The sequence below is a fragment of the Dendrobates tinctorius genome, unplaced genomic scaffold (assembly GCF_039654945.1).
Source record: "Dendrobates tinctorius isolate UK_male_01 unplaced genomic scaffold, ASM3965494v1 ptg000384l, whole genome shotgun sequence".
In the NCBI taxonomy this organism is placed as follows: domain Eukaryota; kingdom Metazoa; phylum Chordata; class Amphibia; order Anura; family Dendrobatidae; genus Dendrobates; species Dendrobates tinctorius.
Genome location: NW_027362050.1, coordinates 1,890,090 through 1,913,829, shown reverse-complemented (window position 1 = coordinate 1,913,829; position 23,740 = coordinate 1,890,090). Strand labels below are relative to the sequence as shown.

At 45.4% G+C, this 23,740-nt stretch overlaps 1 protein-coding gene across 12 annotated transcripts in view; it reads right to left on the bottom strand.

The window, feature by feature from the left end:
- The window catches only part of MUS81 (MUS81 structure-specific endonuclease subunit), a 122,624-nt gene that overhangs the window by 46,428 nt on the left and 52,456 nt on the right, over positions 1-23,740 (bottom strand). For 2 of the 12 annotated variants that reach the window (XM_073563214.1, XM_073563209.1), the window contains exon 1: positions 18,436-18,607. The gene's annotated coding sequence lies outside the window, so the exon portion shown is untranslated. The other 10 variants (XM_073563217.1, XM_073563219.1, XM_073563212.1 and 7 more) reach the window with 10 other exon arrangements.

The following is a 23,740-nucleotide window of genomic DNA, read 5'->3' as shown; positions in this document are numbered from 1 at the left end:
CGGGTCATCTCTCTACAGGAAGTGGGGCGGGCCCTGGTTTTTCTACAGGAAGTGGGGGCGGGCCCTGGTTTTTCTACAGGAAGTGGGGGCAGGCCCTGGTTTCTCTACAGGAAGTGGGGGCGGGCCCTGGTTTCTCTACAGGAAGTGGGGGCGGGTCATCTCTCTACAGGAAGTGGGGGCGGGCCCTGGTTTCTCTACAGGAACTGGGGGCGGGCCCTGGTTTCTCTACAGGAACTGGGGGCGGGTCATCTCTACAGGAAGTGGGGTCGGGCCCTGGTTTCTCTACAGGAAGTGGGGGTGGACCCTGGTTTCTCTACAGGAAGTGGAGGCGGGTCCTGGTTTCTCTACAGGAAGTGGGGTCGGGCCCTGGTTTCTCTACAGGAAGTGGGGGCGGGTCCTGGTTTCTCTACAGGAAGTGGGGGAGGGCCCTGGTTTCTCTACATGAAGTGGGGCGGGTCATCTCTCTATACGAAATGGGGGTGGGCCCTGGTCTCTCTACAGGGAGTGGAGTCAGGTCTTGTCTTTTTACAGGCAGTGGGGTCGGGTCTTGTCTCTCTACAGGGAGTGGAGAAGAGTCCTTGGTTCTCTACAGGAAGTGGGGGTGGGCCCTGGTCTCTCTACAGGGAGTGGGAGAGGGCCCTGGTTTCTCTACAGGAAGTGGGGTAGGGCCCTGGTTTCTCTACAGGGAGTGGAGTCAGATCTTGTCTTTCTACAGGCAGTGGGGTCGGGTCTTGTCTCTCTACAGAGAGTGGAGAAGGGTCCATGCTTGTCTACATGAAGTGGGTGCGGGTCCTTGTCTCTATACAGGGAGTGGGGGAGGGCCCTTGCTCTATACAGGGAGTGGGGTCAGGTCTTGTCTCTCTACAAGTGTGTGGGAGGGTACTAGCTTCTCTACAAGAAGTGGGGGTGGGTTCATGCTTCTCTAGTTGAAGCGGGGGCGGATCTTTGTCACTCCAAAGAGATTGGGGGGTGGGTTATTATACCTCTACAGGACCTGAGGACGGGTCATTGTCTCTATAGAGGAAGTGGATGCAGGTTATAGTCTCTTTACAGGAAGTGGGTGGGTCCTTTCTCTTTAGGAAATGGGAGCGGGTCCTTCTTTCTATATAGGAAGTGGGGACAGGTCTTTGTTTCTATACAGGAAGTGGGGGTAGGTCCTTGCTTCTCAACTTGAAGTGGGGTCAGGTCTGGGTATCTCTGCACGAAGTGGGGGCAGGTTGTCTACAGAGGAAGTCGGGGCAGGTCATTGTCTCTCTACAAGAAGTGGGGGTAGGGCCTTGCTTCTCTACTTGAAGCAGGGGAAGATCTTTGTCTCCCCACAGATAGTGGGGGTGATACAGCAGCGCCCGTGCCCCTGCATGGATCCCCTTCCTCCCCCCTGCAGAGACGCTGGTGTACTAACTTACCTATCTGTGCTCCCCCAGCATCTGCTTCTTCCCAGGACCTGCACATGGCACCCAGGTATCCTGGGAGTGTGCTTAGGGTGAGTCATTGTCTCTACAGAAGAAGCGGGGGAAGGTCATTGCCTCTATAGAGGTAGTGGGGGAAGGTCATTGCCTCTATAGAGGTAGTGGGGGAAGGTAATTGCCTCTATAGAGGTAGTGGGGGAAGGTCATTGCCTCTATCGAGGTAGTGGGGGAAGGTCATTGTCTCTATCGAGGTAGTGGGGGAAGGTCATTGTCTCTATCGAGGTAGTGGGGGGAGGTCATTGTCTCTATAGAGGTAGTGGGGGAAGGTCATTGCCTCTATAGAGGTAGTGGGGGAAGGTCATTGCCTCTATATAGGTAGTGGGGGAAGGTCATTGCCTCTATATAGGTAGTGGGGGAAGGTCATTGCCTCTATAGAGGTAGTGGGGGAAGGTCATTGCCTCTATAGAGGTAGTGGGGGAAGGTCATTGCCTCTATAGAGGTAGTGGGGGAAGGTCATTGCCTCTATAGAGGTAGTGGGGGAAGGTCATTGCCTCTATGGAGGTAGTGGGGGAAGGTCATTGCCTCTATGGAGGTAGTGGGGGAAGGTCATTGCCTCTATGGAGGTAGTGGGGGAAGGTCATTGCCTCTATAGAGGTAGTGGGGGAAGGTCATTGTCTCTATAGAGGTAGTGGGGGAAGGTCATTGCCTCTATAGAGGAAGTGGAGGCAGGTTATTGTCTCACTACAGGAAACGAAGGGGTTTTTCTTTCTCTTCAGGCAGAGGGGGTATATCCTTGCTACTCTACTTCAAGTGGGGGGATGGGTCAGGGTCTCTCTACAGGAAGTGTGGGTTACTGTCTCTATAGAGGAAGTGGGGTGGGGGCATAGTTTCAAATCTCTATAGAAAGTGGTGGTGGGTCATTGATTTTCTACATGAAATGGAGGTGGTGGATCCTTGTTTCTATACAGGAAGTGGAGGTGGGTCCTTGTCTCGACAGGAGGTAAATGGACAATAATAGATGCAATGCATGCTGGGAATGAGGGGTAAGAATGTCCTTGCAACTGTAGTGCTGACAAAATGATGACAGAGGAACCACCCAGGTAAAAAGTATGGATCCAATTTACAGAGCAGGATGGTGAAGACAGGTTTGAGACATATTGGATTGGAATGTGCACCAAAAGGAGCTTTAATTTGTGAGGGTGTTAGCGGCAGTTCTGTGCTTTTTTTTTTTTTTTTTTTTACAGGTTGTGAAGGAAAGGACAAGCTCGCTTTAAGAACTATGTGCACAGAATGTCTTGTCTCTCCTGAGAGGTTGGAATGCAGAATTTAGGGACATGCAGCTACTTGTGCACTACTGAGCAGAGGGAAAGCTCAACCACGTATTACCACTCAAAACCTTACAGCCTCATTCACTTTTCTTTTTGGCTTGGAAAAAGAAAGGAAGCGCTATGAATTTCCTTCTTATTTTTTGCAAATGTTATGGGGGGGGGGGCTGAACTTTTTTTTTTTTTAGAAATTCATACATTGGTAGCATCCATACTTGGTCCGCAAAAAAAAACACAGTCATATGAACATGTCCATAGAGTATAGTGGGTGCTGAATGAGGCCTATGCATCTAGTCAGTGACCGCAAACGTGGCGGTGGATGAGTTAGACACATTGCGATCATGCACTACATTCAATCTCCAGGCCAATTCTCGGATCAAACTCTTCATTCCAATCAATAGGTCAGTGGAAAACAAAAAACGGATATCACACAGATGCCATCGTTGCGTCACCTGAATATTGTCTGTTCTTTAATGTTTAATCGATAGGAATAATTTGCATATTTGTTTTCCTTTTTTATTTTATGGCATTTGAGAAAAACAGATATTGCACTGATGGTAAAATAATGCAAAAAAAAAATTATATAAGTGCGTGTGTGTGTGTGTGTGTGTGTGTGTGTGTGTGTGTGTATATATTGTGGTGTAATGACCACTGTCCACTAGGGGGCGCTGTGTGGATGTCCCAAGAGAGAGGATGAGTGGCCGAATACGGAGTGGCCGTGGTGTGTCTCAAAGTGGGTGGCTTTGAGATGAAGGCTTGGTTATGTGCTGATCAGCAGAGCTGATCTTTCGTGCCTATGTGTTAGGGAGAAGCCTTCAGGCAGCTGGAGAGATGGGCGGGTTCTAGCTGCCCACAAACCCACCCAGGGGTGTGTCTGATAACACCTATAGTAAAAGGCTGTGTGAGTAGGTGAAGGACCTGTGATGAGGTCATAGCCATGTGACCCAGGGGGCGTGGCTACGGACCATATAACGTAGCCAGGGTAGGTCACAAGGGTGAATGCTGGGACCAGGTTGGTCCAGTTTGGAAGGTCCCGTGAGGAGAGGGATCTCCTCACTATCAGCCTGTGGAGCGGCTGGGCGTGTGCAAGGGCGATGTGTGCCGGAGAGCTCCCTGGAGGGAACTAACATAAAACGTCCTGATAAGCCGCATAAGGAACCCTGACGGGTGAGATAACACTGGGGCTGAATCGCCTGTTTAATGGACGCTATGCTGGTGATATGAAGCTGTTGTACATTGCTGCTGTGGTTTATGAAGGTGAATAAACCGCATGGACTGCTATGTTTTTAAGGAAAACCTGGTGCCGGATGTGTTTTGTTCGCTGCCAAGCGAGTGATCCCCACTTAGATGACAGCGCTACATCACAATTGGTGGAGAAGCTATGGGCAATGGTGTAGCCTTGTTGCTGTGAGCAACGGATAAGGACGGCAAAATTCGGTGGCAAAGAGCAACGCTGAGCCAGGAGGGCTGACGGTTGTGGAAGCCGTGTGATGTGTTGCTGACCGGCCACGTGTGAGCAGAGTCTGTGACGGCCTGCAAGTAGGGAAGCCACAGTCCGGCTGTGGTTATGGAAACCGTGGGGCGGCCTAGTGAGTAAGGCACTGTCCGGATCGGTGAGCTCAGTGCGGCCGCTTCCCCAGGAGAAAGAGACTGGTGATTGCTAGGGTGCCTCTGCGGAGAAGAGGTACCCGAGGACCTGTGTGGGCGACACAGGAGAAACGGACTGGTGTTCGTGTGGTACTGACCTGGGTCAATGAGTAAAACGGTGACCCGTGTGACCGACACAGGTATCGGACAGCTGTTTGTGTGGTACTGACCTGGGTCAGTGAGGAAGACAGTGTTCCTGGAGGGTCCAGTGAGGAAAGGTCCTGGAGGGTCAGCCCTGGGAGCAGAGTCGGATCCCAGGAGCACGTGGTGTGACCTTGGACCTGGTGAGGCGCGAGTGTAGGGCAGTCTCAGGTGGAGACAGATGTCCTGAAGAGCACCCGCCGAGCCCCTGGACCTGGTGAGGCCGGTGTGTGGGGAGACCCTGGGAGGAGGGTCGCTCCCTGAATCGCACCCGGTGCGCCCTGTGTGTTGGACGGTCTCAAGTGGAGACAGGAGCGTCCTGAATAGCACACAGTCAGGACACGTGAGTTTTGGAGTTTTTTGTGGTGTGTTTTTTTTCTTCTTTTTTCTCGACTCAGCCTGCGGTGACTCAGTGGGAGTCAAGAAGGTGACAAGTGGCTTGATGTGGCTCGGTGGGGCCACGAAGGTGACAAGCGGCTTCCGGTGGATCGGCGGGTCCAAAAAGACGGCGCAGTAGGAGCTGCAGTGACTCCAGCCGCTGTGTGTGTGAACAGCAGCCGGTGGTGCCGGTGATCGGTGACAGCAGGAGCTGTGGTGGTGCCAGCAAGGACTTGTGTGGTATCGTAAGACACAAACTGTGTGGTGTGAACTGTGGTCTGAGAAGACCGGTATAACAGACATGGGGAGATCCCGAAAGGGGGTGGAGTCCCAAAAGGGGGCGGTGACCCAAACCGGGGTGGTAGCCCAAAAAGGGGTGGAGTCCCAAATTGGGGTGGTAGCCAAAAAAGAAGTGGAGTCCCAAAAGGGGGTGGAGTCCCAAATTGGGGTGGTAACCCAAAAAGGGGTGGAGTCTCGGAGGGAGGCGGTAACCCAAATTGGGGTGGTGGTCCAGAAAGGGGCAGAGTTTGATGAAATGGCAGCACTGGTTGGCTCAGTGGGTATGTCTGGGAAACTGCAGTGTTCATGTATGTCATTTCCAGAATGTGGGATATACTTTCCGGAGCATGACGGGCCGCAAGTGTGTACAGTGATGCTGCACCGGGAAGGAATCTCGGGACGGTTGGACTCCAAGAGTCAGGTGACTCTGGTAGGAACTCCTCTCACTTTCTGTCTGACCGATAAACTGGCCCAGGTTCGCTGTAAACATGGGGTCACGGTGAACTATATGCTAGACAGAGTGGTGTTTGAGGGGCCCGGAGGCAGTGAGTGCCAAGGTGGCGGGATACCACCAGACTTAGTGTATACCTTGGAGGGCGGCCGGGACTTTGTCGTGTTGGATGACTTATGGTACGAGGAGGGAGACGTTCCTACGGTTGGGCTAACAGATATTAAGACGGTGACGGCTCGTGACGTGGAGAGGTCAGAGGTGGAAATGACCGGGAAAAGGGGGTACGTCAACCCAACGGACGAACCGGACATCTCGTGACAAAACTGACGCTGACATGATAGATAAGACGGCTGAAGTAGTCACACGGTTAGTGAGTAACTGGAGTGGTGACTCGGCCGGTCGGGGTGACTCAATCTGTGGGGGTGACTGTGGCTCTGAGAGAGACAGGGAGCACAGACTAGAGGAGCTAGAAAAAGAAGTCTCTGAGCTCAAAGGCCACATGGTAATGTGGCAAGGACTGAATAAGGCCCTCAGAGAGGAGGTGGATGATTTTGTCAAACGAGAAAGAGTCCTGAGACAAACGGCTGAGCACAGGGTCGAGGAGCTCAAGAAAGAGATCTTGGAGCTCAGAGGACACCTGTCCACCCCGCAAAGTGTGAACAAGAACCTCAAGGAAGAGATGGAGGAACTCAGAGGAGTAGTTAACAGTCTTCGGCGGGAGAAGTTGGACGAAGACTTACCGTGGGTGAGCGTGAGTGATAAGACAGAACTGCCAGTAGCCATAGTGGCCAAGGGTCATGAAGTGATCCAATCATGTGAAGTTGATGAGTTAATAACTAAAGAAGACAGTCACCCGGTCGGGGCAACTGTAGTGAGGGAAGTGTCCGTGGTAAGGCCAGAGCCTCCTGGCCTGGAAGAGAGCAAGACCACGTCCTTCAAGACTGTGATTGACGTTCCAGAAGACATGCAAGATGCCTGTGCTGAGGAAGGAGTACATGAGGCTTTCAAAGAGGCGGTCAAGGCGTGTGAGGTGCACTGGGCACCTGAGACTCAGCAGTTAGTGATAATATCCACCAGAGAAGATACAGCAAACCGGGTATCTGTCCTGAAAGAGATGCATTTGCAGTGTCTCCACGTCACACAGTTGGTCAGGCAGAGTAATGTGAAAGCTGCTCGACGCCTGGAGTTAGCCAGGGAGGCTATGGATCGGAGGGGTTTGCGGAAAGATGTGGTTCCGGTACCCAAAGCTCTGATTGGGAGAATCATTGGAAGATCCGGGAAGGTAATGCAAGACCTTGTGAATATCTCCGGTGTGGTGAGAGTGAGGATCCCTCATGATGATGAAGACCAGATATCCAGTGAAGTGGGTAGGATTCCCATCATGGTGGTTGGCTCCATGGAGAGCCTGAGAGACTTTCGGATGCTCGTAGAGTATCGAGTGGGGTACCTGCAAGAGATTGAGCAGTTGAGGCAGGACCGCCGGCGAATTAATAAAGAAGTACGGAATACCAGGTGGCAGCCGCCTGCAACTCAACAAGATGTAAGGACCCGAAGAGTTCCGCCAAGAAGTGACAGGGCAGATGGCCGAAGAATGTCAGCAAGTGGTAGTTCGACTGGCAGGATGACTGTGAGAGACCGTAGTTCCTGTGAGATGCTGAATGAGTCAGACTCAGGCCAGACAGTAGGGCCGATTAGGACTGATGACCGTACCAACCGGGAGAGCCGGTCAGTGGGAGAACGGTCAGGTGACGAAGCGCACTCTAGGAGGGTGGTGACTAAACAGTGTCTGATGACGCAGACAGACTGCAAATGGAGGGTCAAAGACAATGACCGATATTCTGACCGCTTGGGGTGGGGGAGGCCTAATGTAGAGATGAGGCCATATGACAGATGGAGACGGTTCTCTCGACCTGTGGGGCAAGGTGTAATGTGTGCCCGGTCTCAAGATCCTGGTGTAAGATTGTGTGTTCAACCCCACAAGTTTGAACAGAGGGGCGGGGTATGTGGTGTAATGACCACTGTCCACTAGGGGGCGCTGTGTGGATGTCCCAAGAGAGAGGATGAGTGGCCGAATACGGAGTGGCCGTGGTGTGTCTCAAAGTGGGTGGCTTTGAGATGAAGGCTTGGTTATGTGCTGATCAGCAGAGCTGATCTTTCGTGCCTATGTGTTAGGGAGAAGCCTTCAGGCAGCTGGAGAGATGGGCGGGTTCTAGCTGCCCACAAACCCACCCAGGGGTGTGTCTGATAACACCTATAGTAAAAGGCTGTGTGAGTAGGTGAAGGACCTGTGATGAGGTCATAGCCATGTGACCCAGGGGGCGTGGCTACGGACCATATAACGTAGCCAGGGTAGGTCACAAGGGTGAATGCTGGGACCAGGTTGGTCCAGTTTGGAAGGTCCCGTGAGGAGAGGGATCTCCTCACTATCAGCCTGTGGAGCGGCTGGGCGTGTGCAAGGGCGATGTGTGCCGGAGAGCTCCCTGGAGGGAACTAACATAAAACGTCCTGATAAGCCGCATAAGGAACCCTGACGGGTGAGATAACACTGGGGCTGAATCGCCTGTTTAATGGACGCTATGCTGGTGATATGAAGCTGTTGTACATTGCTGCTGTGGTTTATGAAGGTGAATAAACCGCATGGACTGCTATGTTTTTAAGGAAAACCTGGTGCCGGATGTGTTTTGTTCGCTGCCAAGCGAGTGATCCCCACTTAGATGACAGCGCTACATCACAATATATATATTATGGGGTCGGCACAGTAGGTCCACACAGGATGATTATGGGTGAGATGATTCCACTCTTTGGTGATCTTTAACCCCTTAGTGACGGGGCCAATTTTTTAAATTCTGACCAATGTCACTTTATGTGGTAATATCTCTGGAACGCTTCAACAAATCCCAGTGATTTTAAACATTACATTGCAGCAATACACCCATGATCATTTGTAAAAACAAAATAAATATATATATTGCTTTTAGACATAAATGCTTGACATATAGAATAAGGATCATAAATGTGGCCTCCAAACCTAGCGCCAAAATATGGTGAAACCCTTGCCTTACAGGGGTTGTCCGGGTAATGAAAAAAAAAATTATATAAGTGCGTGTGTGTGTGTATGTGTATATATATATATATATATATATATATATATATATATATATATATATATAATTATGGGGTCGGCACAGTAGGTCCACACAGGATGATTATGGGTGAGATGATTCCACTCTTTGGTGATCTTTAACCCCTTAGTGACGGGGCCAATTTTTTAAATTCTGACCAATGTCACTTTATGTGGTAATAACTCTGGAACGCTTCAACAAATCCCAGTGATTTTGAGACTTTTTTCGTGGCACATTATAATTTGTGATAGTGGTACATTTAGGTTGATATGTTTTTTTGTTTATGTATAAAAAAATCACAAACTTGAGAAAAAATGTAAAAAAAATTGCAATTTTCAAACTTTGAATGATTATCCCTTTAACCCCTTAGTGACGGAGCCAATTTGCAGCTTAATGCCCGGGCCAATTTTTACAATTCTGACCACTGTCCCTTTATGAGGTTATAACTCTGGAACGCTTTAATGGATCCCGCTGATTCTGAGTTTGTTTTTTTGTGACATATTGTACTTCATGTTAGTGGTAAAATTTCTTCGATAAGTCTTTTGTTTATTTATGAAAAAAACGGAAATATGGCAAAAATTTTGAAAATTTTACAATTTTAAAACTTTAAATTTTTATGCCCTTAAATCAGAGAGATGTGTCACACAAATTTCTTAATAAATAACATTTGCCACATGTCTACTTTTCATCAGCAAAATTTTGGAAGCAACATTTTTTTTGTTAAGAAGTTATAATGGTTAAAAGTTGACCAGCGATTTCTCATTTTTACAACAAAATTTACAAAACCATTTTTTTTAGGGACCACATCATATTTAAAGTCATTTTGAGGGGTGTACATGACAGAAAATACCCAAAAGTGGGACCATTCTAAAAACTAGACCCCTCAAGGTGCTCAAAACCACATTCAAGAAGTTTATTAACCCTTTATGTGCTTCACAGGATCTAAAGCAATGTGGAAGGAAAAAATTAACATTTAACTTTTTTTGCAAAAAATTTACTTCAGAACCAATTTTTTTTATTTTCACAAGTGTTAAAAGAGAAAATCAACCACAAAATTTGTTGTACAATTTCTCCTGAATACGCCGATACCCCATATGTGGGGGTAAACCACTTTTTCAGCACACGGCAGAGCTCGCAAGGGATGGAGCGCCGTTTGACTTTTTCAACGCAGAATTGGCTGGAATTGAGATCGGATGCCATGTTGCGTTCGGAGAGCCCTTAATGTGCCTAAACAGTGGAAACCTCCAACAAGTGACCCCATTTTGGAAACTAGACCCCCCAAGGAACTTATCTAGATGTGTGGTGAGCACTTTGAAACTTCAAGTGCTTCACAGAAGTTTATAACGTAGAGCAGTGAAAATAAGAAATCCATTTTATTTCCACAAAAATGATTTTTCGCCCCCAAATTTTTATTTTTACAAGGGTAACAGGAGAAATCATACCCCCACAGTAGTTGTGCGATTTGTCCTGAGTACCCCGATACCCCATATGTGGGGGTTAATCCAGATAGTCATACCACACAAAAACAATAATAAATAACATTTCCCTCATGCCTGCTTTACATCAGCACTATTTTTAAAACACTAATTTATATTCTTGGCCTTTTAGGAGGTTTAAAAATGTAGCAGTAATTTTTCATTTTTTGAAGTAAATTTTACAAAAGTTATTTTTTGAGGAATATATCCAGGTTTGAAGTGACTTTGGAGGTCCTATATATTGAAAAACCTCAAAGTGATACCATTTTAAAAACAGCATTCCTTGACATATTGAAAACTGTTGTCAAATAGTTTATTAACCCTTCAGGTGATTTCCAGGAATTGATGTAAAGTGGTATAGCCGGAATGAAAAAGTGTTTACCACCTAAATGTCGCTGACTTCTGAAGTGACTGCTATAGCCGAGAGACTCTAAAGGGCCCTTTAGACATAGCAATATCGCTAGCAATATCACTAAAGCATCACTGATTTTGTGACGTAGCAGCGATATTGCTACATGTGATACTTACCTCCGACCGGCTCCCCCACTGGCTATCGCTGATCGCGCGAGATCGGCCTGGTCCATTTATCGTCGTCGGCTTCCTGCTGGGCTTCCTGTGCGAGCGAGCCATGGACGCGGGAGGGAGGATTTCTTCATTACGGCGTCTGAAAGGTAAGAGCGACCCCCGACCACTGCTGCATTGCTGGTGAGATCTGCCTGTGTGGCAGCTCACTAGCGACCATTTAGTGATGACCGGGTCATATCGTGGTCGAGATCGCTGGTGCATCGCTAAATGTAAAGGGGCCTTAAGGGTACCGTTACACCTAGCGATGCACCAGCAATATCACAAAATCGGTGACTTTACAGCGATATTGCTAGCGATATCGCTATGTGTAATGGGGGCTTTAGGCTGTGTGCACACGCTGCGGATTTTGCTGCGGTTCCGCAGAGGTTTTGGCCGCTGCGGACCCGCAGCAGTTTTTCCTGCAGTGTACAGTACCATGATTCCCTATGGGAATCAAAAACCGCAATGCAGACGGTGCGGAATTTTCCGCGCGGATTATCTGCGGTTTTCAATCCACAGAAAGAATTAACATGTCAATTCTTTCTGCGGATTCCCCTGCGGTTTGCCATCTCCTCCATTGAGGAGATGAAAAACCGCAGAGCAATCCGCAGGTAAAACCGCAGGTATTTTGACCTGCAGTTTCACCTGCGGATTTTACAAAATCCACGCAGATGAATCCGCAGCGTGTGCACACAGCCTTAAGGTACTGTCACACTTAGCGATGTACCAGCGATCCCGACCAGCGATATGACACAGTCAGGATCGCTGGTACATCGCTAGGTGGTCGCTAGTGAGCTGCCACACAGGCAGATCTCACTAGCGACATCGCTGGGGACGGGGATCGCTACTTACCTGTCACACCAGGCGATCCTGCGTCCTCCCGCCCGGCTCCACGCGTCGCTCGTCGTCACAGCAGGAAGCACTGCAGGAAGCTGACGACGAGAAACAGTCCTGAACGTTCTTGCGCGATCAGCGATAACCAGCGGGGGAGCGGGTCGTAGGTAAGTATCAGACATAGCGATATCGCTAGCAATATCGCTATAACGTCACAAGTTATAGCGATATTGCTAGCGATATCTCTTAGTGTGACAGGCCCTTTAGACTGCTATTTGGCCATGAACTGCTATGGTAAACATCAGGACCACACAATCATGATTGCTGTGTGTCAATAAGATTAAAGTGGAAGCCCCCACAATCTATTAACCATTTATTTGATGTAGTCACTTTTGACATCAGCAGCTAAGTGGTTAGATATGGACGGTGACAACACTGAGCGTTTGTGATACAGCAAGTTGTCAGCTATAGTGGACTGCCGACAGCTGCTGGATTGTCACCTGTATGGGGATGCTAGTCTCTTATATCTCAGGTCAGTAAAAAGACGTATTGGCTGTCATTAAAAGGTTAATCTGACTCTTAATAGTGTTGTTCATGCATAGACTTTGCAACCCCATTTATACCACACTGGGCCTATTTACCCTTTGATGTGATATATGATTTGATATACACACCTGGTCAAAATTGTCTATAGTTTTCTTTCTGATCTCCTGAGACAACTCTTTCCTTCGCTTCCTCTGGTCCATGTTGAGTGTGATACACACCATGTCACCACACAGCACAGTTTGTATCTGTAGCCTCTATACAGGCCACTCACTGATTCCAAGATTGTAGACACCTGTGATGCTAATTAGTGGACACACCACGATGTAACATGTCCCTTTTGTCACATTATTTTCAGGGGTACCATCACTTCTGTCCAGGCCTATCTCATGAGTTTTCTTTTTTTAATTCTGTTGAAGCATGGCTGAAAAGCAATGTCTGACTTTCATTTGTTCATTTTCATAGATTTTTTATTTATTATTACTTTTGTCAGATTCAAGTTATTTCTGTCACCATTGTGGGTTTTTCTGTCATTAAATGAGGGGTTCCGACTATCCAATTATTATCCGCCATATCTGGGATGCTCTAACAGTAGGTATTAATTAGAAACCTATGCACTGGCACTTTATACCCTTCCTGATTAATAAATGGTCTAGATAGATGGTTCCATTTGAGTGGGTGACTATGATTTATGATTCATTTGTGATTTCTTCAGGAATCTTTATTACCCTAGCCTGCTATTTGTTATGGACTTGCAGCCACAAATAACTGTGATTTTCGCTATATGTCTAATTGTCACTGTTTGTCAGCCTGCTCACAATTAAATAATAAAATCTTTTAATATGATATTCCCCCTTTCTTGCGGACTTTAGTTTCATGGTCATTATAGGAATTAATAACTAAGGAGCGTCCATTTGGACTACTATGTATGGCCATTGTAGTCAGGCTTTTGGCTATTATAGAAACAAATGATATATTATGTATCTGGTTCAGAAGATATTGAATATTATGTATAAATAATATCAGACTGCTTTAAAACAATTAATCTCCTTTCCGATCCCTCGCTGCTCCCTCCCGTTCCAATGTACTGGTGTCTCCTGTCAGTCTCTGTATTTCCTCTACAGTTGAGACAGACATGTAACCAAACATCGGCTGTACTCCCGACTTATTCTGAGATTTGTAACCACTGCAGCCAATCAGCATCAGTCACAGCTGCAGCCAGATCGAAGAGTAAGTACAAACACGGATTCAGTATTTGCAGCATTAAAATTATGCCTGGCTGACTTACTGGGGCAGTAGCTAAAGGGAGAAAATTAACTAATATCCTCCCTGTAGCCACTCACTATATAGTCACTGCGCTGCATTCAAGCCCCTTCACTTCAGTGCGTGTGTAGGATGTCGATCAAAGTGACGGGAAGTTATTATAGTGATGTGTGACTACAGTATAACTTGTCCCTGTACGGCCCTGATGACTGGAAGTGAGTGGCTTAAGGGAGGATATAAGTTAATTTTCTCCCTGTGGCCGCCGCTCCAGTAAAGTAGGCAAACAGGGATGATTTTAATGGCAATGTCTACAGGTAAATCGCGTTAAGGGACATGACGGGTTTCCTTTAAATGTATTATCCCCGGAACCCCCCCCCCCCCCCATCAATCCAAAGACGGAATGTCCTAAATCCCCCTGAGTGAAAAGAGCAATATTGCACATATGTGACCACTGCTCCATTCGCTGCCTATAGGAGCACTGATCACTCAGGTGCACAGCTGCGTCATTCATACAGAGGACATTAGGACCCCCGCTTGGTGGAATATCTTTACCTGCACATGCAGGCACTCATTGTATCACAGTGCGGCACCTCCCTAAGCAAATATATTGTTCCCAATAATATGATTTTTGATAAAAAAGGGTCTATATATTAAACTGATGACATGTGGAAATAGTGTATGGGCGTATAGATTGCAATGGTTGCCATATTGGGGCAAATTCACACGTCATATAAAAACACTATATATTTCTCCGCTATGGGTGTACTTACCGCTGCGAAATCTCTATGTTTTGAGGATTTTGGATTCAGACTCCAATGCAATCCAAACCCATGAAACTTGCAGAGGTAAAATTACCTTGATGAATTGTCAGAATGGATTACGGTGCAAATTTTTATACCACGCGTGAAATCATCTTTACAGATCTGAATGTGACTGTGTGCATGATGCCTGAGGCATAGATAATAGATTCTTTGCAGTTTTGGCAATTCTTTGCAGTTTTGGCAGATCCATAGAGGACAAGTAATGCCCCTGCTTTTCTCACAGTTATGTATTGGCGCTGTGTGCCGTCTCTGGTTCTCTTCTCCCAGAATAGAGGACAATGAGAAGGCGAGAGCTCCGACAACTTCACCTGTTTTCTTTACTCTTGACAGGAAGCATGACTCAAGAAGAAATGCAGCAAGCAATTTCCTCGCCGCGATACTCACATCCTGTCAAAGGACTCACCAAAGAATATTCATTCTGCTCTACATACATTAAGTGACACGTCAACCCCGGGTCTATGTGAATTGACTAGTGGCATCCTATGTGAAAACCTGTGCCCATTACACACTTAGCTTACTGTATGTTCTATGCAACATAAAATGCAATCAGAATCACATTACAAGATTTAGGAACACGTAGCTAAATCCTCCAGAAAAAAAATATGCTGCATTTTTCCAAGTAAAATGCAACAAAAAATAAAAAATTCTGAGTATATTTTGTAGGCGTGGCTGCTAGGCGATGGGCATAGAATGTTTGGGTTGTTGCCCAGCAACAGACACTGTTGGCAGAGGTTGACACATCTGGAATCTAAGCCTGTGTGCAGATCCAGCTAGAGAAAGGGCTGCTTGTATACAGTGGGTACGGAAAGTATTCAGACCCCTTTACATTTTTCACTCTTTATTTCATTGCAGCCATTTGGTAAATTCAAAAAAGTTCATTTTTTTCTCATTAATGTACACTCTGCACCCCATCTTGACTGAAAAAAAAAGAAATGTAGAAATTTTTGCAAATGTATTAAAAAAGAAAAACTGAAATATCACATGGTCATAAGTATTCAGACCCTTTGCTCAGTATTGAGTGGAAGCACCTTTTGAGCTAGTACAGCCATGAGTCGTCTTGGGAATGATGCAACAAGTTTTTCACCCCTGGATTTGGGGATCCTCTGCCATTCTTCCTTGCAGATCCTCTCCAGCTCCATCAGGTTGGACGGTGAACGTTTGTGGACAGCCATTTTCAGGCCTCTCCAGAGATGCTCAATTGGTTTTAGGTCAGGGCTCTAGCTGGGCCAGTCAAGAATGGTCACAGAGTTGTTCTGAAGCCACTCCTTTGTTATTTTAGCTTTTTAGCTATGTGCTTAGGCCTGTTTCACACTTCCGTTTTTGTGTCCGCCAAACGGATCCGTTTCCGTTTTTTTGACGGAAACTGATGCAAACGGATCCGTTTTTAAAAAAACGGATCCGTTTTTTTGACGGATCCGCGGTAACCACTAATGGAAGTCTATGGGACAAAAAAAACGGATCCTGCAAAAAAATGGCGGATCCGTTTTTTTACGGAAACCAACGGATTTTGACGGATTTGAAAAAACGGAAGTGTGAAACAGGCCTTAGGGTCATTGTCTTGTTGGAAGGTGAACCTTCGGCCAAGTCTGAGGTCCAGAACACTCTGGAAGAGGTTTTCATCCAGGATAGCTCTGTAATTGGCTGCATTCATGTTTCCTTCAATTGCAGCTGAAAAACACCCCCATAGCATGTTGCTGCCACCACCATGTTTCACTGTTGGAATTGCATTGGGTAGGTGATGAGCAGTGCCTGGTTTTCTCCACACATACCGCTTAGAATTATCACCGTAAAAGTTCTATCTTCGACTCATCAGACCAGAGAATCTTATTTCTCACATTCTGGGAGTCCTTCATGTTTTTTTTAGCAAACTCTATGAAGGCTTTCATATGTCTGGCACTGAGGAGAGGCTTTCGTCAGGCCACTCTGCCATAAAGACCCGACTGGTGGAGGGCTGCAGTGATAGTTGACTTTGTGTAACTTTCTCCCATCTCCCTACTGCATCTCTGGAGCTCAGGCACAGTTATCTTTTGGTTCATTTTTACCTCGCTCACCAAAGCTCTTCTCCCACGATTGCTCAGTTTGGCTGGACGGCCAGGTCTAGGAAGACTTCTGGTGGTCCCAAACTTCTTGCATTTAAGGATTACGGAGGCCACTGTGCTCTTAGGACGATTGAATACTGCAGAAATTCTTTTGAAATCTTGGCCAGATCTATACCTTGCTACAATTCTGTCTCTCAGCTCCTTGGCCAGTTCCTTTGACCTCATGATTCTCATTTGGTCTGACATGCACTGTGAGCTGTGAGGTCTTATATAGACAGGTGTGTGCTTTTACAAATCAAGTCCTATCAGTTTCGTGAAACACAGCTGGACTCCAGTGAAGGAGTAGAGCCATCTCAAGGAGGATCACAAGGAAATGGACAGCATGTGACTTATATATGAGTTTCTGAGCAAAGGGTCTGAATACTTATGACCATGTGATAGTTCAGTTTTTCTTTTTTAATAAATTTGCAAACATTTCTGTTTTTTTCAGTCAAGATGGGGTGCAGAGTGTACATTAATGAGAAAAAAAAAAGAACTTTTTTGAATTTACCAAATGGATGCAATGAAACAAAGGGGTCTGAATACTTTCTGCACCCACTGTATTTCTTTAAGTACTGTACATTAGCATTTAAAGGGAATGTGTCATCAGAAAATGATCTATTATTTTGATTAAGTTTTCATATTAAACATTTTTTAAAGAATTGTTGGTGTTTAATAGTTTTTTTTATTTCTAATGTCACTGTCTATAGAAAAAAATCTTAGAATTTTCAGCAGTCTCATTATCGTTACAGGCAGGGTTACAATATATCAGAACTGAGAGCAACATACAAAAAAAGATATGGACTTTTGATAAGGATTTGTCTTTGAAAACCACGTCAAATTTTTCCACCTTTGTGTGAACATACCCTAACTAAGCATGCTGTAAAGGGGTTGTCTCATGACAAACATTTCTGGCATATCCACAGGGTCCATTCAGTGCTATGGGAGCTGTGAGTTGTGCATTTGCTTGTCTGTACTCAATACTTCCATAGCAGTGAATGGAGAGAGATCATCCTGCCACCTACCCTATTATTTGTGTCTGAATGGGAAATTTGAGGTTCCCCATTTTGGAGATGGATGTATGCCAGAAGACAACCCCTTTAAATTTAGATATCTACTATATATATTTTTGCTCTTACAAGTGTACATGCTCCTGCTGCCTACAGGGGGTATAAATAATGGCAGCAATGGACAAATAATATTAGGATCAGGGAGCTTTCTACTGATGAATACTCAGTCATATAAGACGTTATTACAATGGTAAGACTACCCCTTTAACAATACAAAATTGCAAACTGATATACTATCCGTTTATCAACCAGCAAAAACACCTTCTTGAATCATTTTTCTTCACACTGTCCAGGGTTTAATCTCTTGCTGATCTGTCGCACTTTTGGCTAAGGAACAGATGGGGTGTATTAGAGGGATAGGGTTTAACAACTCAGGATAGAGCTGAGGGGAGAAGCTCCTGCTGCAGTACAGCCATTCACGGGAAGAAGAAGGGGAAGACTTGTGCTTAGATGACACATTTCCTCAAATATTTATTGGTTTTAATTATAACGTGAGACAAAAACAAATGTCGAAGGAGAGAAGGATTTTAAGATCAGAGGTACTGCAATATTTTTTATGCATTTCCTAGCGCTCTGTGGTTTTCACCCCCCCCCCCCCATCTTATGTATAGTCATCTTACAATGCTCAGCAACAGGAAAACAACTTGTACAAATACAGCACTGATCTCAGGTGTAAGCACTTTGACCTGCACAGGTGGAAGATTTAGCACACAAGAAATATAAGAAAGGTGGCGCTGACTGCTGGGAGACCGCTGGGATTTTCACGCCCTCGGCATGAGCAGCTAATGTTACATTCCACACACACCCAATGCTATCTCCCCCCCCTGTAATGACTGGCTGTACACACCCTACCTGGGGCTCTGCGTCACTGTGCAGGTACGTGCAAGGCAGGGAGGCCAAAGGGCAGCAGTCTGCAGAGCAATGCAAAAGTTACTGTGACACAGAGACCATACCCAGGGTGCACCGCCAAGCACTGCAAACTATTACCTATAGAAAGATCCGCCATTCATCCAGTGGACAGACAGTATGTGTTACCTGCCGGTATACCCCTTCAAGTTGTCTTTCTCCCCATTCCCTGTTGCTGGACTCTGTAGAGGTTTCCTGGTGTCTTCCGATATCCCCAGCAGCTGTGGAAACAAACAGAAAATGAGATTTTGATCGATCTTCAGTGTCACTGTGCTCCTGCGATGCTGCACAGGCAAAGTTGCCTTACTAGTGCATGAAAGAGTGCATTATGGGCAAGCGGTGGTCAGCCATCCTACTGGTCAGTCATCAGAAGCGCACCGCCCCTGGTAAGCAGGGAGGCAGGAGAGTGGTGCGCTCCTGAACGTCAATCATGAGAACTACGCTTTAAAGGAGTTTTCCGGTCTTCTGATAGAAGTCTGCAGTCATTCTATGTGGCTGCAGACAGCTGAACCCTTACAGCATGCACACTGTCAGGATTTCAGTAGATGCAATCACTTGCCAGCTACATATGCACGGCCTCGCTCACTTCAAGTGAACTGAGCGAGGCCTAGCATGTCTAGTGGGAATGTGGCAGGAAGTATGTGATCGCCTGCTTTCACCAGCAATACTGGAGAATCCTGACAGCATGTGGAGCGCTCACTGTAAAGGTTTACAAGTCTGCAGTCACATAGAGTGAATGCAGACTTTTATTAGAAGACCGAGTCTTCCCTTTAAATCCCTTGTACACATACAATAAGCAATCAGTGGGATTGTGACTAAATTAGCTATATCCTACACAGTGGCTCAAAAGCGGACCCTCTGTTGGGCACCGTAGTGAAGAGGCTGCATCATTTGCTGGAAACTTTCTTTCTGTTGATCGGTAGTGGTCTCTGGGTTGGACGCCCAACAATTACACACTGATCGCTTATCAATGTTAAAGCTCAAAAATCCCAATTATCGTTAACAAAGTTACCCAGCGTAAAATCTGGGGTCATTATAATACACAACTACGGTTTTTGTTGCTTTATTTTTTTTTTTTTTGGGGGGGGGGGTGTAACATTTGAAAATCTCTCCTGCTGCTGTTTGTAAGCAGAGTAGCTAGCTGGTGATGGTGAATCACGTGTCTCCACTTAGTGCTTTGAGTGCACTTGGGTGTAATGTTCTGAACATGGAGATCAGGTGCCTGGTGAAATGTTATTAGCTTACTTTCTTATGCAAATGAAACCATGAGCCATACTTTCGGCTTCATCACAGACCTTACAAGGCCAGGGTACCACAACACAATGACATCACCCACTGACTCATGAGCCAAGTTTTACAAAGTATCACTGGAATTAATTGGATGTCATCCAAGTGCCAACGTCCCTAGAAATATGTTGTGGGTCGTTGTGTAGCATTTTTTTTTTTATTTGGCCCAACAGGCTACTAGAGCTTACAGAGTTTATGATGTGCTAAGCTTCCCGTATAAACCGACATATTCGATTCTGCAGGAGGATCTGCGGACAGTTTGAGCTCTCTCATCGGATCAAAGAGGAAAGGATTACAGTGACCTCTGACACGGCTGCAGGAAAGGAAGACACAACCGGTTCAAAGTGCAGGAAAAGGGACCTAAACACTGTTAGCCTGCGACAGGATCATGTATAGCATCCTGTACAGAGAGATGTACAGCGAAGAAATCCAATAACGGGTAAAGCCCAGATAACCCCTTTAAAGAAAACCTGTCACATTGGACATGCCGTCTGATCTGCGGCCAACACGGTATAGAGGCGAAACTGAGCAGAGTGATAACGGAAAATATTCAGTATAACATGCATTTTATTCATTGGAATTCCTGGTGTTTGTATACATAGGAGTCCAGTGGGCGGTGCTACTCAGTGACTGACAGCGATCGCTGCATGCACAGCACAGGGAAGACTGTCAATCACTAAGTAGACCCGCCCCCTAGCCTCTTGTATACCAACAACAGGGATTTCAATGAATGAAATACAAATTTTACTGAATCTTTTCCCAAGAAAATGTCTATGAACCATCCTGCCTGCAGATCAGACACTATTTTCAACATGACAGGCTTAAACCCAGGCCCTTGTAAATGTATATTTCAGTGTTAAAGGTTTTTTTTTATATCTTTACAAAAGCTAACACCGTGAAGACATACTAATATAAGGTTATGTGCACACGTTGCAGATTTGGTTGCGGATCCGCAGCAGTTTTCCATGCGGTGTACAGTACCATGTAAACCTATGGAAAACCAAATCCGCTGTGCACATGCTGCAGAAAATTCCATGCAGATTTGCTGCGGTTTATTTTCCGCAGCATGTCAATTCTTTGTGCGGAATATGCAACGTTTTTACACTCATTCCATTATAGGAATCCGCAGGTGTAAAAACGCAGGCGAAATCCACACAAAATCTGAAGGTCATTTTACCTGCCAATTCAGCCAAATCCGAGCGGAAAAATCTGCAGCCAAATCCGCAACGTGTGCACATACCCTTAGTGTTAATTACTCCTCCAACCCCTCACCTGCTCCAGCAATGGATCATTTGTGGTCTCTGTGGGAACAGAAAATGACCTGCGGACTTAGGCTGGGTTCACATGTTGCAGAACTCCCATGGAAGTTACCGCAAGAATTCCGGAATTCCATTATGCGGGAAAATCTCATTTTAAATTCCCGCGATTTGCCAGCGGAAAAACTAGCGATTTGCAAGCGTAATTAGCTTGCAGAATGCTAGCGTTTTCCAAGCGATCTGTAGCATCGCTTGGAGAACTGATTGACAGGTTGGTCACACTCGTCAAACATAGTGTTTGACGAGGGTAATCAACTTTTTACTATTGAGGCTGCCTATGCGGCATCAGTAGTAAAAAGATCTAATGCTAAAAATAATTTTAAAAAAATTAAAAATCGGGTTATAGTCACCTTCCAACGTCTCGCGCATCATCCCCAGGCCTCCGCGATGCTCTGGCAGCTCCCGTTCCCAGGGATGCATTGCGGCAATTACCTTTTTTGACGTCGCGGTCTCGCGAGACCGCTACAGTATCGCGAGACGCGACATCAGCAATGGTCATTTTGCGGGACCTGCCGCATGTATCGCTGAAGCCTGGTGACGCTACGTAGGACATCGGAAGGTCAATATAACCCGATTTTTTTATTTTCATTTTTTTTTTACAGGGATATGGTGCCCTGAGCCCGGAGGACAGTCTCCTCTCCTCCAGACCGTGGGTACCATCCGCAAATGTTCTGCTTACTTTTCGCATGGTGGGCACAGCCACATGCGGGAAGTAAGCGGAACAATGCATTCCTATGTGGGCGGAATCGCCTCGATTCCGCAAAGCGATTCTGCCGTGGGAAAATTCGCAGCATTAGCACAGCATTGCGGAATCCCATAGGATTGCATGGGATGCTGGTTTTTTTTTTGCGTTTTCACGGCAAAACTGCGCGGTAAATACCGCCGCGAAAAAACCTGAACGTGTGAACACAGCCTTAGATTACATAACTGATGGATGAGACATTATCACTTCTGGTTCCAGTAGAGACCAGACCACCACAGGTGGTTCTCTGGACTGGGGCGGTAAGTTACACTTATTTCTTCACACTGGGAAGTGTCAAGTTTAAGAGCAGGTCTGTGTCATAGACAGGCCGGCATACCCAGAAGAGAACAGAAGAGATTTAAAACTTTTGTTTTCAGGCTACACAATGTATAATCCCCATCATCCGCCCCCTGCAATATGTGTACGACAGACATAGGGTGAACATGGATAAAGCAGACACTATATTTTCTCCCATCACTTCCCCCACATGATGAGACTGCGGGCTACCATGGCATGCCGAAGACCCCTATTGCCGCCGCATCAATGCACCAGTGAAGTCCAGCATTAATGGGACCCATAGGGAGATCAATAAACTGCAATGATAAAGTGATCAAACAATTGCAGGTTAATGGCCTCTAAAGGGGCTATATTAAAAATGATTAAAAAATAATATAAATATATACAAGTTATTATTAAAATATAATACAATAAAAAAAAACAACTTTTTTTGCAGAATGGTAAAAAAAGGTTTATAGTTTTCTTTTCTGAAAAAAAAATTATTAATTTTATTTTATGATGTTTTTTGTATTACCATTTTATAATATTTTTTAATGTACAGTACAGATCAAAAGTTTAGACATATCTTCTCAATCAAAGAGTTTTCTTTATTTTCATGACTGAGAATTGTAGATTCACTCTGAAGGCATCAAAACTATGAATTAGCACATGTGGAATTATATAATTAACAAAAAAGTGTGAAACAACTGAACATATGTCTTATATTCTAGGTTCTTCAAAGTAGACACCTTTTGCTTTGATTACTGCTTTGCACACTCTTGGCATTCTCTTGATGAGCTTCAAGAGGTAGTCACCAGAAATGGTCTTCCAAAAGTCTTGAAGGAGTTCCCAGATATGCTTAGCACTTGTTGGCCCTTTTGCCTTCACTCTGCAGTCCAGCTCACCCCAAACCATCTCGATTGGGTTCAGGTCTGGTGACTGTGGAGGCCAGGTCGTCTGGCGTAGAACCCCCAAAAAAACACTTTGAATGAGAAGGTGTGTCCAAACTTTTGATCTGTACTATATATATATATATATATATATATATATATATATATATATATATATATATACATATTAAATCTAATAAAAATAATCAAATAAAATAAAAAGAAAAAAAATTCTTTTTAGAAAAAAATATTTGTAAACTTTTTTTCCCATTAGGCAAATAAAAAAAAAAAAAAAAAAGCAGTTAACAAGTAAAGCATATTTAGTATCACTGTGTCGATAAAAGCCAGATCTTTGTTAACCTATATGGAAAACACTGCAAAGAAAAAACAATCAAAGTGCCCAGAATTGTGTTCTTTTTCGGTAATCTTATCATAATAAAAAAAGGGAATAAAAAGTCTCTGAAAAAGGCGAATTTCACCAAAATTGGAACTTGTTTCCAGGTCTTTCAGTAAGTTATAAAGCAAAATGAATGAGGTCATTCAAAACTACAACTCGTCTTGTACGAGAAACAAGATCTGGTACGGCAATGTGGATGACGGATTTAGGCTATGTGCCCACGCTAGCGTTTTTAAACTCTCAGGAAACTGATCCCCTTCCCAGAAAACGCGCATCTTTTTTCCGCCCATTTCTTGCGCGGTTTTTGCACAAAAGACGCGCGTTTTTGACGCTTTTTTTCCGCACGTTTTCTGGCAACATTGGAGAAGGCTAAAAACGCTCAGCAATACGGAAATTAATGAGCATGCTGCGTTTTTAGCCGCTAAGCGATTCTTGAGCGGTTAAAAACGCATGCATTGGCACAAAAAGCCAAAAACGCATGCAAATTAATTTGATGCATCTTTTAAAGCGTTTCTGCAGCGTCTGA